Source organism: Rhipicephalus microplus, chromosome 2 (assembly GCF_043290135.1).
Source record: "Rhipicephalus microplus isolate Deutch F79 chromosome 2, USDA_Rmic, whole genome shotgun sequence".
Classification (NCBI taxonomy): Eukaryota; Metazoa; Arthropoda; class Arachnida; order Ixodida; family Ixodidae; genus Rhipicephalus; species Rhipicephalus microplus.
The window spans coordinates 191,719,067-191,736,969 of NC_134701.1; the positions used below are offsets into that span (position 1 = coordinate 191,719,067).

The window sequence follows — 17,903 nt, forward strand, 5'->3', positions numbered from 1 at the left end:
CTGTGTGTCTGCTAGTCCATCTATTTAACCCTCCAAGTACCACTATCTCGCATCTTTCTATCATCTATCATATATTCCCGATATAGAAGCACCGCCATCCAGCGGACATACCAAGGACTAAACGAGAGGTGGCACACGCATACTTTCTTACGGCCTGCGCTTCGTGTCTACTTTTTACCTTTAGCCACCGCGACTTCATGGTATATTCTACTTCACTGTATTAATGTAACCGTAGCCCAACGATCGCTTAACCTTTCTAAAACGGAGGAGGTTACGCCCGGCGAGTATAACGTAGCAACCCTTTCTTGTTAGATGTTTTTCGATGAACATGCCAATTAATGGCTGCTAATGGGGAATGAGAGACTAGAGAATTCGGCTTTTAGTTAACGCGCACGCTATTAATTTTTTATTGTTCAACAACGCAAAGGAGAAATCTCCCGCCCGCACCACCTTGCAGGACAAAATGTAAGACTGGTTACACACTACGACGATGACTACGAGGGATGAATGAGTCCCGCTATATAAGGAGCTTCGCCCCTAAAAAGTGGATAACGATTTAGAGTACAAGGTATTCTACTATGAGAGAGCTTAAAGCCGTCCCGTGGGCCTAACACTTGATGCGTGAGCCACCCTTACAAAACGGCAACTGACGTGCGAGACGGCTGATTGGAATTGTGGTGGTATGATATGCGACAGTTTGCGAATTCATTGAAATGCGCCCGTAGTAGATGCGCTGGTCACATTACCGTTTATACGTGCTGTTTTCCAATAACCTTCGCTGTGTTCATCGTGAGCTTATCAGCAGTCAGCCATATCTGATACGACTACTTGATCCTTTAAAGAAGCTATTAGTGATTCTACGTTGCCACGTTTCATTGTATTGACATGAAGGCGCAACCATTGCGGTTGCTGGTAGCAACTAAAGTGTTGCGCAGCACGTAGTTGAAGATCAAATTTGTGGCATGGACAAAAGGAACAAAGAAAGCGCAACGTGATAAAAAAACAAAATGTAAGTGAGAAAAGACAACAAAAAGGAGAAAAGAGCAAAAAGAAAAAAAGGAGGAAGAAAGAGAGAGAGAGAAAAAAAAGAAAGAAAAGTTCTACGTCTGGCGTGCACACGCCAAGTGTCGCTTGCCTCCCTCTTTGTGACGCTGAATTTAAAAGGAAAAGCCACACAGTCAATACTATGTACATATTAGCGAGCAAAAGCTACCTGTACCAAAAGCAAACGACACATTACAAAAACAAAGGGAATTGTGAATCTTGCCTAACGTTTTGGCAATAACTTTTTCAAGTAATATGTGTCCTTGGTGCATATCTTGCACGTCGATTGCTCGTTTTCATTAATGGTAAGGGTAGTGCATTTGTGATTCAAAGCAAAAGAAATACAGCAAATAGAAATCTTGGTATTTCTCGCACGTTTCCTTTATTTGAGGTTTGGTATACTCTACAGTGTCGCACGCTCTAAGAAAAAAAAAAGAAGGCACCTCTTACTTCTTTTAGTTGCATCTTACTTGCCCCATATATAGCTCTTTCAAATGATACATGTTGATTTCTTTTTGAAGACTAACTCCTCCCACGATTCACCGAAGAGAGTATGGTGATCTACACGCAAAAAAAAAGAGTTAACATCTATACCTTTAAAAGCGTTATTACCGGGCAAGTCAGGATTGCCAAGAAGGAGTGAAATGACTGCTTTTTTTTGTAGATTGTATATCCTACGTTGCAACGAGAAATTAACGTAAGGTTTACGCAATAGCGATCAAAATTCGAGCACCATGTGAGGTGTGCGTGTTGTAACAAGGCCGAATGAAATGAACCGTTTTCATTCAAGCGTGTATATTTAGTGTCCTGACTTGAACCTCGAAGAGTGAGAACAGCGGACAAAACAACGCATCGTCCGGTGCACTAAGTGTTTGTTGTCTGTACAGAGATCATGAAATGAACATTCTTAACGTTTTTATCATTGAAAATACTGGAGAGTTAAGTAAACATTTTCGTTTGATTATAATATTATCAGGTCTGTTCCCCTCTCATCACTTCTGAATGTCCGCTATTTCACCTATCATCGATTGCACTTTCTTTTGTCTCGATGTACCGTAATACCAGCCGGTCCATTTCAGAACTTTAATAACAGAACATACTTGAGAACATTTTGTGGGGCTGGAAACTATGAATTAAATGCGCTTTTAAGGCTATAAAATTCGACCTCAGTTCAGCCTGTAGCTAATCTTGTGCAAAGTTTTCGGTATACATGCGCTTTTAGCAACCTTCAGCAACATTGGTGGGTGCTGCGGCTGGGGTCAGCCATTCCAAGTACCCATTGCCGTTAACAGTGGACAAACAGACAAATGTACAGACAGACAGACAGACAGACAGACAGACAGACAGACAGACAGACAGACAGACAGACAGACAGCAGACAGACAGACAGACAGACAGACAGACAGACAGACAGACCAAAAATTTGGCGTGGAAGGTCCCCAAGAAAGATTATCGTCTTTTAAAAAAAAGCAGGTTATTACATTGCATTTACAAGAGCAGGCTTGTCAGACACCAAGGTGGAAATGATCCAGTGATTTAGCCCAGAGATTTCATGTTCCTTGCGGCAACCCCTTGGTCTCTTCTTGTTTTTCACCTGTCATAATAAGTATTGCCACCTGTCATAATAAATATTGCCACCGCTATTCTATAGAACAATGAAGAGCCATTCATGCTGTCGACGTCATGTTCCGTATCAAGTTGAAAGTAGTAACAGCCCCTCTCCTCATCGTATGTTGCATGTGTGTGCGAAAGCCTGCAAAGGCTACAGATGGGCGTGGCTCATGCTGAGGTTAAACGCATCGGTCGACCAGATCGGTAAGCCGAAGCAGCATGAAGTCCTTTCGAGGGTGGTGGTAACTGCTTCCCACGGGCAGCAAATGCAAACATTGATTGAAAGGGCGCTGGTGAGTACTATCTCTACAGAGATCAGTAGACGGCTCATATCTTTGCACGTGCTATGTGCTCTCACCAATTTTGCTTCGCGTCGAAGCTACAAACGGGATGAGGACTGGCTTCTTCCACGGAGCGGCCACATTCATTTAGGTCACTGTTTCCTAAAGTTACGAGAGATCAGATTCTAAAGTAGTTAGCTTCTAACGTTCCTTTGTATGACATTCCAATTCGTTGCTATCGCACGTATTTTTTCATCCTTGAAACGAAGGTGTGATTTTTTGTTTCAATGTCACGACCACTAAACACTGGTGCTCACGGGCATTTTTGTAGCACCGAAAGTGCTTTGGGCGTACACTGCCTGGATAACAAAGCATGTCCATTTCGACTTATTGTAATAAAAGATGGAATAGAATAGTAAGTTAGAGGAGGTCAGGTAAAAGCTGTTAGAACAGGTTGAGGAGCCCTGGCCCTTCTTACACAAACTATCAAAGAAGCGTGCGGATGATGAAACAAATATTGATAAGTTTCAGAATGTAGGAAAAAAAACAACTACATCAAAGACTTGGGAAAACGTTGTGTCATGTCTCATATTACACCGAAACTAGTCGCAGTCCTTTTGGGGATATACGAAATGTGTTAATGTTATTTTCCTTTATTATGTTGTTCGAAAACGTAGTAGGCAGCTCGCACTTCATCTTATGGTGACTTCTGTAGTCTGTTCAGTATTTCGACATGTACCACTCATCACGCTAAAGCAAGTTATGAGCCGTAAAGTTTTTGTCCAACCTCGCTACTTTTGCTTTCCGATTATTATCTTGTTCTCTACTATTCAATTTTTTCTCGGTTATAAAACTTTCGAATTATATCACTATTTTTTCTTCGTCATCAGTTTTGAGCTTAGTTACTATAACGATAACTTATCGAGAACTGGATTTCTCCATTTGCCGGTCTTGACAGTGATTGCTGAGCTATCTGTCATGCTATCAAGAAAAGTATGTGTACCTGTATTCTTCCTGTTTGAGTTTGTAGATCTCACTTTACGGTCCAAGACATGATGCAGTCGAGGGTCGACACAAATCCAGTAAGTCGAAAGAGATGTACGTTGTTCAATTTTCAGACCAGACGAGAACATTTTGTTTCCAGTAAAACACTGAACGCCAGAAGAGAGATTATGAGATTATGAAAAAACAAAAGATGAAGTCGGATGGTGCGTACGAGGCCCCTTCCTAATTACCAAATGTTTACTTGCTCGGAAGGCAAAACGACGTCTTTGTCGAAATAGAGTTGAGAAGCAATACGCCAAAATATATTTTTTGTTTCTGGTTCTCTGACATTTAAATTGAAAAGGATTGAGGTGATGTGTACTTGCTATTCTTCATGTTCAGTAGCTATAGTCTTCGCAGTTTGCGAGTCCGTCTTAGCTTTTACAATACGTGCAATTATAGCGCGATTCATGATTCTATACTTTATTTTTTTTCAAATACTTCAACTGTGATGTCCTTTTGAATGCGTGCTTTGCTTTGATTGTTTTATTTTATGAAGAAGAAATTATTGTAGAAAATCACACACACATCGAATAGTTTTTGTTGATATCCTGCTATCGTCATTGTTTCACCTTCAGTAGATATCAACCACATACTGCGCACTCGTAAAGCGTAATACCGTCTGTTGCTCTATTTCTAATAGGGTTCCGTAATCGCATCTTTCTTCTTTTTTTTTTTTTTGAAGAACGAGAATTGTTGCAACAGGTAAGCTCGAATAATAACTAGAAACCTGTCTCCGAGTGCTGTAATTATCTCTGTCATGCACAATCAGCTTGAAGTGTATCATTGCGTCGCAGTAAAAATTGCATATACTCAAGTTTTAGACACACTGTGGCAGGTTAATGGGCGCTCGGGAATACACGAGTGTGTCCTGAATATTTTTTATTGGTGCCAGTATGCCCTACGGCATCAGTTAAATGAAAAGAAAAAGTTCTGTTTCCTGTACAAAGGCCAGGAGTGGTCGATGCAGTGGACCCTGCGTCCAGCTTGTCAAGTCAGGTGGTCGGCCGGGGTGGTGGTGAAGGCCACGTAGGTGGCGAGTGCGAGTGTCCTGAATAACTTATTTGAAGTTAGAATAGCACCATTACGTTCCGATACAAAACGTAGGTGCATGGTTTGGCAGCAGATCAGAAAACTATTAGGACAGTTTCAAGAAATTACCAGGGTCCCGACTGATTCAATATTTGACAAACAATGTCCAAGGGAGGGATTCGCAAGCCCGGTCTGGTGGTTTAGTGGTAATAATAATAATAATAATAATAATAATAATAATAATAATAATAATAATAATAATAATAATAATAATAATAATAATAATAATAATAATAATAATAATAATAATAATAATAATAATAATGATAATATTAATAATAATAATAATAATAACCGATTACTTACTGGAAGGTGGTCGGATTCAATCCCGGTCTTGGCGGCTTCGTTTTCGATATACAGAACTGATTTGGACCCGTGTACTTAGATTTGCGCCCAAGGTAACGAACCCCACGTGATCTAAAATTCTCGAGCTCCCCACCAACGGATTATTTAAATCACATCGTTGTTTCTAGGATGTTTAACGCGAACCGCTCCTTGTTAGAGACGGGAAATATATTTTGTAACATCTAAGGCGGTAAGAGAAGCTTAGCGCTTTGCGCAGACGCAGAAAAAGAAGTAATATTAGGGAGTTTCAGAATAATGTTTGCAGGCTCTGCGGGTGCTGCGGGCACCATATGAGTTTTAGAATAACGTTCGCGCCTCCTGGGAACCAACTAGGGACTTTGGGTGTCCTGAAAACTCAAATGCACGGAAACTACACGTAGCCTCGACACCAGCGTTTGCGGGCCGCACACGCCACCCGCTATTTCGGATTTTCTGCGGTAGGCCTGCGAACGCGAACGCGGCTCGCGTTACGACGCATGCGCAGTGGCAGCGACCACACCGCAAGGGCTGTGATATTCTAAAGCACACCATAACGTTAAATGACTTGTTTCGCCGAAAACTCCCGTGTCGTGAGAAAAAGAATTTGGGGATTCTCAATGTCCTTAAAGTTGAACGAGAGTGCGGTATGTCTTTAGTGCAGAGGGAGTTAAAAATGGCTTGTATCAGTAAAACTTACGCATACGGCTGCATTCTGAGTAATGGGTAGCATGCTTTAAAGCCATTTGCGCGAAAAATGTTTGTTCAACTTGATATGCACCCACTACGTGGCCTCAAAAGAGAAGTTGCTGCAACCTAGTTGAGGGTGGCGCGCTTTAAACCGCACATTCATGATAATCGCATCTTCTGACGTCTGAACGCAATGTATACGCTTGTACCACGCACTTTTGCCATCAGCAATTGCGGTCTCACATGTTGAGTTGTGAAGCTTGTATACACTACGCAAGTGGTTGTAAAGCATGCAAGTTACTTTCAGTGCATTTCCAAACCGAGGCAGTAACTTTCTCTACATTGCCAAGCAGGCGCGTTGCTCTGTGGTAGAAGACTTGCTTGCTACGAAAATGACCCGGGTTCAATCCTTATTCGGACACAAAAATTTTCATTACTTACTGTATTGGCATCTGCCTTAATTTTTAGGTCACGCATGACATGATTTTTCGCTCACAAATGATAATGCCGACTTCGATATTTCTGCAAATCGAGCTCTTTAACGCTATCGCGTAAAAAAAAATGGCCGAGAGGCAAATTTCAGGTAGAGGTTAATAAACGAATGATATAACTGTTTACTTTGAGTGAGAATCCAACAAAGGCTTTCTGCGTGGCAAGCAGGTCCAGTCCTTTGTTGGACTATATCTGAAAAAAAGGGAAGGAAAATCCTCATATGGACGGACGTCATTTATAGTTGTAGGAGCCTCCTCGAAGGATTTAATGTTGTGTGACAGAAGAGTGGAATTGTGCTAGACAAGAAGACATGTAAACTGCAGAACGAGCTGTTGGCGTAAAGACCCACTCAATACAACACGCTATGGCACATTTAAAAACCATCATCAGCAAAAGGTGATAATGATCACAAAGGGAGGAGCTGTCTGAATCCGTGTGTTGCCATAGGAACGCGTTCAGGGTGCTTTGATGATTCCCCCTCCCCCCCCCCCCCCCAAAAAAAAAATTAACAACAGTGCGCTCATTGCAACTGCACTTTCAGTAGACATTATGTGATAGTTTATAAGGACCAATTTACAGGGGCCCAAACCTTCCTTTACTTGCGCCACGGCTTAAGTGTTCCTCGAAAAACGAAGCCAGGGAGGCGATCAAGGTTGCCGCTACAGTGGCTACTTTGCGCCAAATTGGCTTTTAGCTTGAAGTTCGCCTACAGTTGTTATCTACCAAGCAGCATTCCTGCTAGCTATAGAGGAGAAGATGTGAAAGGAGCACGATTACGCTATCACGTTCTACTCTTCAAGCCAATGTTCGATCTTCCTTGAAAAGTTGCAATATCGCCTGCCAGTGAAGAATCGTGACGGGTAAAAGAATATTGCACATTGTGTTTCTTTTCGCAATGGCAATGACAATACCTCAAGTTCTCTATGAATACCATTTATATATGGCGTAGTTTTTTTTTTATCATGTATTCAGATAAGTCGCCTCTGATTACTCGATAGATCCCATCATAACGAGTGAAGACGCCGCGATAACGTTAGGGATCCAGCTGGTGGGATCATATGCATATTGAAAGCAGTGATAAAGTGACAAAGAAAGAAAGAAAGCAAAACAAACAAAAAAATAGCCAACTTTCGCGAAATATGCTGTAATCACAAAAATGTAGTCTATTTTCGATTACAAGCGGCTTCGACAACTCCTCTTTGAAAAGCTGAAAAAAAGAATTTTTGTTTCAGACTACCAGAAATCATTTGGTGCGATAGCAAACTAACAAACACAGGTGTTCAAAATTATTAGCGAAAGCTTTCGCTTCTTTACGCTCCTTTGATGCCTAGGAGTTGGAAATTGCGCGTACCAAAATGAAAAAATATGAAAGAAAAATGTGGCAACAGTAACCACGAGACTGGCATCAAAGACCCGCACCCTGATGACAGTGTGATACAAGAACGTTCGACTAGCCTAATTTTTTTCCGCCTCTAAAAAGCGTGGAACGTAATAAAAAGCACGTATTAGCCCTCCGCTTTCGTTATTATTTTTTCTATAGGGCAGGACTTTCCAATTATGTTTTGCGGATTTTTTTGTTCGCGTATTCGACGAGCCATTCACTCTTAATCTCCTGTTTATATGTGGTGTTTCTATGGGCCTTGTTATTTTTTTAGCGATGAAATAAACTCCCGAAATGCACGGCGTAATTTTGTTTCAACAAAATGATGTAGCGAATTTCCAGAATCGCCAGAACAAAAATGTCGGGGTCATTTGCGAAAACAAACAAAACACGAGGTTATTTTTAGCTCTTTCTTTCGCCTGCTTTTAATACGCGTATACTTACTTTTTTTCGTGAGTTTCGCCGCACTGTTTGCCTCGCAACGTAGGTACGAATTAAAACCCGTCTATAGCTCTCCTATATGATATAGTTACTTTATATTTTCTTTTTTGTTTGCAGAGCATCATGACGGTATCTTCTCATTATGTCATGTTCGCAAATGAGCACTGTAAAAAAGGAGGCCAAATTTTTTGCCTTCCTATTTCCAATTTTTTATTTGAATATCTTCTTCGTTATACTACTTTGATGTTCGTGGCTTGGCACGCTCTCTGGTCGCGTCGGATGGCTCCGATCGATGCTCACGGGAATGACGCAATTTCAGAAAAATGCGCCCGTGTAATAACTTCTTTTCTGTCTCTTCAATACTTTTTTTCATTATTATGAATTTTTTAGCTCTCCGCTTCAAAATTTGTGACGTGGTGGTGTCGGGCTCGGCAATTGTTGCAAAGCCGAAATGCTGTTTTTTTTTTGTCAAGAATTTCACTGAAAATTACAGCCACCTTACTCAGGTCATACACATTCTTACGTGAAGCGTTTCGCAAGCATAGAAAGTCAAACGGTGGTAGTGACTACTTTTTTTGAATTCGCAGGCATTCCGCTGACTGTAACAGGCCTGACGGGCTCAACTTTGATCAAGGTCAACCGAAAACTACAGTCGTGAAATATTTTTTTCAGCCCACTACGGCATGCGAGATATTTCGTGCACTTTCTTAACTTCCAACAATCATTTGAATGAAGCGGCAATTCATAGCAAGCCGTAAAACAAGACAAGGAAAGATTACTGCCGATTTCAGCGTTGGCCTTCGAATTTGGTAAAAAAATGACCACATTTATTGAGATCGAACGTACATGTTTGACACAATAAGAAGCATGGCTATGAAGAAGCGCTTTAACAATTTTCAATGAAATGACATAAATCTACAAGCAATGTGAGAGGTTGCTTTGCTACCACACTCATAATTAGCAGTCACAAATCAGCCCGTAGGCTTGCCGCTGAAGGCTCGAAAAGAGGTGCTTTATTCCACCACATTAAAGAATTGATTCTTAAGTATGTCACTCACTCACTCGAAGCAGTTTTTATTGTCTGCCTGACTAATGCGAAATACAAAACGATTGTAAAAAAATAATTCTTCAAGACTCCTTCTGTCACTAACTCAGTATTCCTTACGAAAACTAATATATTATCGCCCATGGTTTACCTAAGTGTTACTCGTACAGCAGGCAATCCTTGCGTGATCGAAAGCAAGAGGAGAACGCAAAGATAGAAATTATCCTCTTCATGGTAAGTGTTTTCATAATCATCACTGCTTTCACTTTAACGAGTATTAGGGAATACATTACAGACTCAGCCAACGGTAATATTTTCTGTTTCCATTCCTCCCTTTTTTTCGATTGATAAGTGGGGTTTAACGCCTCAAAACCTTCACATGGTACCGAGAGACGTAGTGCAGGGATCCGGAAATTTCGACCACCTGAGGTTCTTTAACATGCACGCAAATCTGAGCACACAGGCCTACAGCATTTTCGCCTTCATCGGAAAAGCAGCCGCCGCAACCGGGATTAAATCCCGCGACAGGCGAGTCAGCAGTCGAGTACCTTAGCCACTAGACTGCTAGACCAATGGTGGCCTACCGGGAATCTTCTTAAAGTAGTTTTCTGCATTTCAAGTACTGCTTCTTCACTACAAATTAACCTTTCCTTCAGCCAACATTAAACAGAACACAATCGACGGCCTATACTCTCTCACTAGATATAGTCTTAGTTACACTCACCTTAACAATATATATATATATATATATATATATATATATATATATATATATATATATATATATATATATATATATAAGTGATATACAGTAATCATATATATGAACGACTGTCACCTAAAGTAGCAAGCCAGAAGATGAACCAGGCTAACATTTGCGAGGTCTATATATCTATCTATCTATCTATCTATCTATCTATTTATCTATCTATCTATTTTTATCCATCTATCTACCCATCTATAAGCGCTACTTTGAATACTTCTTTCAGTGTAATTTACTTGATCAGGCGTCAGAGACACCAAATATCCCACTTATTTTTCGTATCGTAAAATACACGTTAATTATCCCGAAAACGCCATTCTTACAACGACATGACGCTTGGTAAGGGAGAAAATGCGCGTAAAGCAAATGCAGGAGGAGACACCACCTTGAGATTTCCGCACCAAACACTATGACGTCATAAATTTTGAAGACGTCTAGTGGATCATACACAGCCTTTAATTATTAGCAATAAAGTACATCGTCATACGTGGATTCCACAGCCTAGCATACAGAGTTCAAGAAAATTTATTTGGGCCATTGTTGCCAAAATATAAATATACATTGTGAAATTTGGTGTGTGTGAAACGCAAATATTTCCACGCGATAGCAAAAATGAAACTTTAATGTCGATTTTGAACACAAAAATGTTTCATGCTGGAGTCCACCATGGCTCCTCTGTGACATTTGCGTCAAGGATACGACGTATTAAAGTATATACTAAAAGGTGCAAGAAAAAAACTCAAAGAAAAAATTGGCAGATCCCACGTACAGTGGGAATCGATGACATGCGAAGCACGAATGAGAAATGTTGATATGTCACTAAGATCAGCACAACGTTGCGAGGAAGGGGTAAATGATGCCGTACATGACTTCTGTGTCATGATTATCATGTTTAGATGTGTCGGTTACCCTCGTCATCTATTCACGTCACGTGATACCAAATTTAGTATAGGTGGAGCTAGCGAAACGGCCGCAGCACGCTATGAGCTTGGTATGTTGTCATGTTCTTACATGGCAGGCGTATCAGGATTATCATGTCTGCACCAGTCATATATTTCGTCATCCATGGACGTCACGCGACACCAAATTTTGTATATGCAGAGCTAGCAAAATGACCGTGACCACATCATGAAGGGCCCAATATACTCCTATGTAGCGTTGACGCTCGAGCACGCTGGACACAGCGATGCTGCGTTAGCAAAACGTGAGCACACTATAGTCTGACGCCAGGCGCGACCAGCGTCCGTTAGCGCGGTCCGACGGCAACCGGTGCGAAATGCGGCATGCTGCGTTTCGCGCCGATGCGTTACCCATGCAACACTGCCTTTCTCTCTTTTCTTGACGGAAGGACGCCTGATGTGCTGAAACGCGCATGCGTCGGAGCAACGCAGCGCGGAGTGCGCCTTCGAGTATATGGCAGGACCGGCGCCTGGCATGGCAATGCCGACGTGATTCGATGAAATTAACGCCGGTGAGCACGCGCACCACGTCAAGTCGAGATGTATTGGCGACTTGACTGTGGCATGTAGTCAAGTTCTCACATGACATGCATCTAAAATTATCTTGTTTGCACCAGTCCCATACCTTCGTCATTCGTTCGCGTCACATAATACCAAAGTTGGCATATGTGAAGCTAGCGAAACGGCCGCGACCGCATCATGAGCGTAGCATGTAGTCATGTTGGTACATGACACGCATATCATGTTTATCATGTTTGCACCAGTATCGTACCTTCGTCATCAATTCAGGTCCCGTAGTACCAAATTTGGTATAAGTGAAGCTAGCGAAACGGCCGACAGCGCATCATGAGCATGGCACGTAGTCATGTTGTTACATGACACGCATCTCATGATTATCATGTTTGCACCAGTCACATACCTTCGTCATCAATTCACGTACTGTAATACCACATTTGCCATATGTGACACTAGCGAAACAGCCGCGAGCGCATCATGAGCGTGGCATGTAGTCATGTTGTAACATGACACTCATGTCATGATTTTCATGTTAGAGTCTGTAGCTTTTGTGCGCCATGCAATCATGTTATACCGTACCAGTTTTGCAACTTGCCATGTGAACAGAACCATGACATGTAAATCATGACATTCATGACATGCATATCATGATTTTTATGTTGTGACTAGTCAAACATGTTCTTCATACAGTCATGTTATGCTATACCAAGTTTGGTATCGATATCATCACCGAAACGGCCCGGAGAGCTAAAAGTCGTAGGCGGATAGATAGACAGACAGACAGATAGATAGATAGATAGATAGATAGATAGATAGATAGATAGATAGATAGATAGATAGATAGATAGATAGATCGAAAGATCGATAGATAGATAGATAGATAGATAGATAGATAGATAGATAGATAGATAGATAGATAGATAGATAGATAGATAGATAGATAGATAGATAGATAGATAGATCGAAAGATCGATAGATTTATAGATAGATAGATAGATAGATAGATAGATAGGTAGATAGATAGATAGATAGATAAATAGATAGATAGATAGATAGATAGATAGATAGATAAATAGATAGATAGATAGATAGATAGATAGATAGATAGATAGATAGATAGATAGATAGATAGATAGATAGATAGATAGATAGATAGATAGATCACCATATGTGATCTATCTATCGAGGGCCACATATGGTCCCCAACTTCATGGCATTTTCGTTATCATTCACGAGATGGTGCAACGGGCTCACGTTGTTTGGAGTTACTGTACATACTATCATTAGGTAGCGGAGTTGCGCTACTGATTAAAGTCGCTGCTCTCACAAGCGCGCTGACGTGCGCAAAAACGTCCATTTTAAAGAAAGTCAACTTAACGGCCGGGCAGGTGCTGGCGACCACCGCGCCATTGGCGCCACCGCCACCGCTGCCAAAGCAGTTCCGCGAGTCCGGCGAGGCCATCTTGCTGTGTATCACTTCGTTGGTGTTGTGGCTGTGTCTTGTGTTCTCTATTTACAGTGAGGGTCAGTGTTAGTGGTGTCTGTGCGGTGCAGCGCCGTAACTCAATGCTGCGAAGTTATGACGATGACAGAATGCTACGCTCCCCACTGCACGACTTGACTAGAAAACAGAAAGGCTGCACATCACCAGAGACGCCTTTCCTGACTGTCATATGCTTATGAAGTGTCCTTATAAAATTCATGACGATATTCTTGCGACTATATAGAGAGAAAGTAACAAACAGGGCATGTATTCTTTTGTGTGCGCTCATTAGCCTACATGAAACGGGACGGAATGATACCATTGTGCTCGAGTCAATGTTTGAATTGCACCTTAAAGCTTTATGAAAACAATGAATTCAGCTCGGACAATGTGCGGCATTACCTTCGAAACCTCACCGATTGTTTACTTCACGCCTCAGATATGTATAGATATGCTGACAATCCTCGCTTGCTTGCGTTATTTGTAAAACACGGAAGAACTGGCAATTGTTTTATTGAAGCAGGTACTTATTAGTATAAAGCGGCTAAAAAAAAACGTGAAACGAGAGTTTTGCGGAACCTATATGCGTGTGGTATTGGGTATACGATTTTCGACAAATCAAACCAAGGCTTTTTTGTTTGCTGTTTAAAACAAAACAAATAATCTTCATATGGTGACTGTCATCGAACATGCTATAGCACCTGTAGTATCAAGACCATTATTCTTGCGAGTTTTCTTTTTTTTTTCTTCGAAGCGGAAGTCATTGCGCTAGCGACGGGTTATGAATGGGCGGGAAAGCGCATGGAGCCGCTGGGCTGCGTCGGTTTCTACATTCGGAAGGGTTGGCTTTCCTGCATGACGTGGACGTTTCAGTAGGCAAGATGGCGAACCAATGCATAACTCTGCTACCTAAAGGTAGCATATACAGTTACCCTAGCGTTTTTTAGGGTTGAGTGCCGCCTCTCACGTTTCTTCGAGCGCCCGCCTCTACAGGGCATTGTCTCTCCTGCGCGCGCGCTCATCAGACCAGCCTTGGGATTCAGGAGAGCACGAATGTCACGTCGCTCGCTGCCACGGAAGCACGGCTGCTCACACACGATAAATAGCGCACCTTGATGTGCGCACCTCCAAAAATGGAGTCTGTGCGCACATGAAGGCTTCCTCACGATAAAGTAAGAATATAACAGTTGTTTGCACTTGTCCTGTGTATGCTTGTTCGTTCGTTTCGCTGGTCTCTCTTGCTTTTTCAGCACCGTGCATGAAGTGTCGAGCTTAGAGAGTTGTTTGTCTCCGCTCATGCTGTGTATGCTCATTTCGTGAGTGCTTTCTGCATGATGTGCGCTCTGGACGTTTCGGGCTGCTAACCGTTCTTCGCGTGAATTAAGTTACAGTTTCTTGCTGTAGAATTCACTCCTTCATGCCCTTGTGGTGACAATGAAAAATAAACGCTCAACTACCTCGGTGAAGACTTGTTTCCTTTTCGTGGTATACGGATTCCTAAAAAGAGGGATCAGTCATGTTTTTTTTTTCTGCTAATAATGAAGTTATGACAGTGAAACATGTTTCATTAGAGTTCTCAGAGCACAGTTTATGAATCTAAACCAAGGAATTGTTTCTCTTTACTGCTCTTTTAAGAGAGACTTAATGCAACTTTAGTTCCTATGTGATGCACATTTAGTTGACAATAATTTGCATTTTATTCGCCAATAATTTACTTCCGTTTGTCTCAGAAGAATGCGGGTGTTTGCCACACGTTGTTTTTGACACAATACTAGTTGTCTACGACAGACACACAATTTGCTTTTCGTTTTTACTCATTTATGGTCGAAAGAACGCTTTAAACCTCAATACTGGTTACGATGCATGTGATAAAAAAATCAAGACAAATAGTTTGGGGGATTATGCACAATATCTTGGAACAGACATCATACGCGTAAGTGCTTCTCTCGTTAATAGCTTTCGATCAACTTGACGTCTCGATAGCTCAGGCCGTGACAGTGCAATATGTGTTCAGCTTACTAGGAAAAAAAAATCTGGGGACCATAAAGCTATGCTTTTAAGAGTTGAACATGATGGCGACATCTTGTCCCTATAGTACGTACTCCAACCAAAGTGCATAAATTATTTTTGAACTTGCTATGCACCCAATGCGTGGTCTTAGGGGAATAGGCGCAGTAACGTGTGTACCTTGTGTAGCGGGTTACCGGCTTTAAGCCATGAAGCCATTATGATTAACGCATGTTATGACTCCCGATGGCAATTCACGCTTGTACCACACATTATTGCTGCACTATTACATGTATTATGAAGCATGTGTATACAAGACGCGTGTGTTTGTAAAGCATGAAAGTTACTTGTAGTGCATTTCGAAGCGGAGGAAGTTATTTTCACTGTATTGTCAAACAGACGCGTGGCTGTGTGGCAGATGTCCCACCTGTCACGTAAACAACCCAGCTTTCATTCCCACTCGGACGCAGAATTTTCTAATATTTATTTTATTTGCATCTTTCTCAATTTTTCTGTCACGCACAAGATGACGATTTTTCGCTCACAACCAATGACGCCGACTCCTACGCCGGAATTTACGCGAAACGAGCTCTTTACCGCTATCGCGTTGAAAGCTTCAGCTGTGCTTCTTTTGTGGTTGACCATTCGTGAAGCGTTAAATTTCAGACGAACTAGTTTCCCGTGAAAAGACATTCAGAAAAAGAACCCATAAATGATCGAGCAATGCTGCAAGAAAAGGATACCAAGAAGGTGGCTGCCAGCGCGGATGCTCTCGGCAATACGCTTCGCGAACAGGGAGAACAATGAGCAGCAGGCGGATGAGACAAAGTTCATTTCATGCGCACATATAAACAAGCGCCAGCGAAACGCAACAAACCGAGGCAGGCCGAGCAATACGAGCTGGGCGACCACTAGCTGTCACTGGGAGATCTCGGTGAGCAAAAGCGCCAATATTTCCCTATTAAGCCTGCCGCCCTGACGGACGCTCGCACGTGCTGTTGCCGAGCGGCAGAAGCACGCTCCAGCAAATGCACTATGTGACAGCGGAGAATGCAATGAAAGAGAGACGAGAGACATCGGGAATGCTGCATCTTCTTTCAGCGTCGAAAAGAGTGTTTCGGAGACGTACGTCACTCTATATAAGTATAGGGTTGGGAGGAAGACAATCCCTGGTGGTCGCGGAAAAGATGAAGAGGGCATTGGCGTTGTGTGGATGACGCCTTCAGTGGCGAGAATGTTCATTAGTCTTACTCAACGCTCGTAATTCGCGAAAGAGAGGCTAACGCAAAGACACGAGGTGGTTGCTGTAAAACAAATTTCACACAAAGCATTGACTGATCTTCTGTCTCAATTTCGTGGGATTGTGACACTGCGGCAAATAGGAGTCATAGGAAAGGACGGAGGGTGAGAAAAAGGCCACAAAAGAGTCATATATGTGGTAAGTCAGGAATACCTGTAAGGAGGCTCATTATTTTTTTATTAAACTGTATATAGCCCCAACTACACACGCAGTAAATAACATTAATATTGCAGTAAATACCATTGATTCAGAGGGCACACATGTAAAAAAAGCAACATAAATCTACACAATGCCGCACATAGAGTGAGCTCGTACAAAGCAGTCAAACCGTGAAAATATTGAAAGCATAAACTACATTCCAATACAGGAAAGCTAAATATGAAAAAAGTCATCCTATAGTCGCATCATAAGACTAAATTTTACATATTCAAACATATGACAGCTCCAGCAAACTGAATAATTGCATAGGACGTACAACCAGTGATTCCTGATTGCGTAGTTCCTTACTGCTCTGTTTACCAAAGTATTTATAATGTTTGAAGTGAGCAGGTAGGGTTTTCCCGGCACGAGTAAAATCTTTTCAGCGAGATTCACAAACTGGCTTCGTGGCTTTTGAAGCATACTTTTTCTTGTGCTTTATCGAATTTCTGCTTCTTACGGCAGTTTAGACAAGCGTCTACATGAACGAGTTGAATCAGGCCCTTTAAGTATAGCGGCATATAGGACAGATGAAAAACAGTGGGAGATAAATCAATTGGCACACCCGGCGAAGCGGTGGTGTCCTGTCAAGTGAGGCACCGGAGTCAGACGCGTTTTGTGGGCGCTTTTGGCGATTTCAAATTAATTATTGCGATTAATTTTAAGTTATTTCTCTTGTGTATATTTAAGCACAGATTGTTCATTTTAGCATGGTGATATTGAACATTGTTAGCCTTGTTTCGGCTTATATTGACCGCTTCCCTATGAGCGCCATCACGCCACAAGAGGTCCATTGTGGATGCATGACAGGCCGGGCCACCAAAGTACGCCGTGCCTAAAAAAACGCACGAATAGAGATTATTCACACACAATACACACAATGATCCATGTTGGAGTCGAAGCATTGACACATTCAGAAGGCGCACAATTGTAAGCCACAAAGGCGAGGACTTTGAATACTAAACAATGCTTCATATGATCAAAGCAGCACGCCATTGTTTCTTAAAATAAAAATAATGCAATTCGATCGTTTACGACGGCAGAAAATAACGTGATTTATTACAACCTGCCTTAACATATCTAAATATTTTCATCCTCTTCTCACCTCGCCATGCTTGCAACACTACCAAATTTCAATGTTTCACCTACTAACAAGGTAAATGATTACTAAAATTTGCAGGAGTTTGCATCTTTATTAACATATCCTATCAAATAAAAGAAAGCCGAAGCATGCC

At 41.8% G+C, this 17,903-nt stretch overlaps 1 protein-coding gene and 1 long non-coding RNA gene across 3 annotated transcripts in view; one reads left to right on the forward strand and one right to left on the reverse strand.

The window, feature by feature from the left end:
- The window catches only part of LOC119169629 (cell adhesion molecule Dscam1-like), a 138,265-nt gene that overhangs the window by 1,983 nt on the left and 118,379 nt on the right, over nucleotides 1–17,903 (forward strand). The gene's annotated exons all lie outside the window — the stretch shown is intronic.
- The window catches only part of LOC142796470 (uncharacterized), a 72,321-nt gene continuing 71,022 nt past the window's right edge, over nucleotides 16,605–17,903 (reverse strand). For both annotated transcript variants that reach the window (XR_012893861.1, XR_012893860.1), the window contains one exon: nucleotides 16,605–17,503. This is a non-coding gene — a long non-coding RNA (uncharacterized LOC142796470). The remainder of the gene's footprint in view (nucleotides 17,504–17,903) is intronic.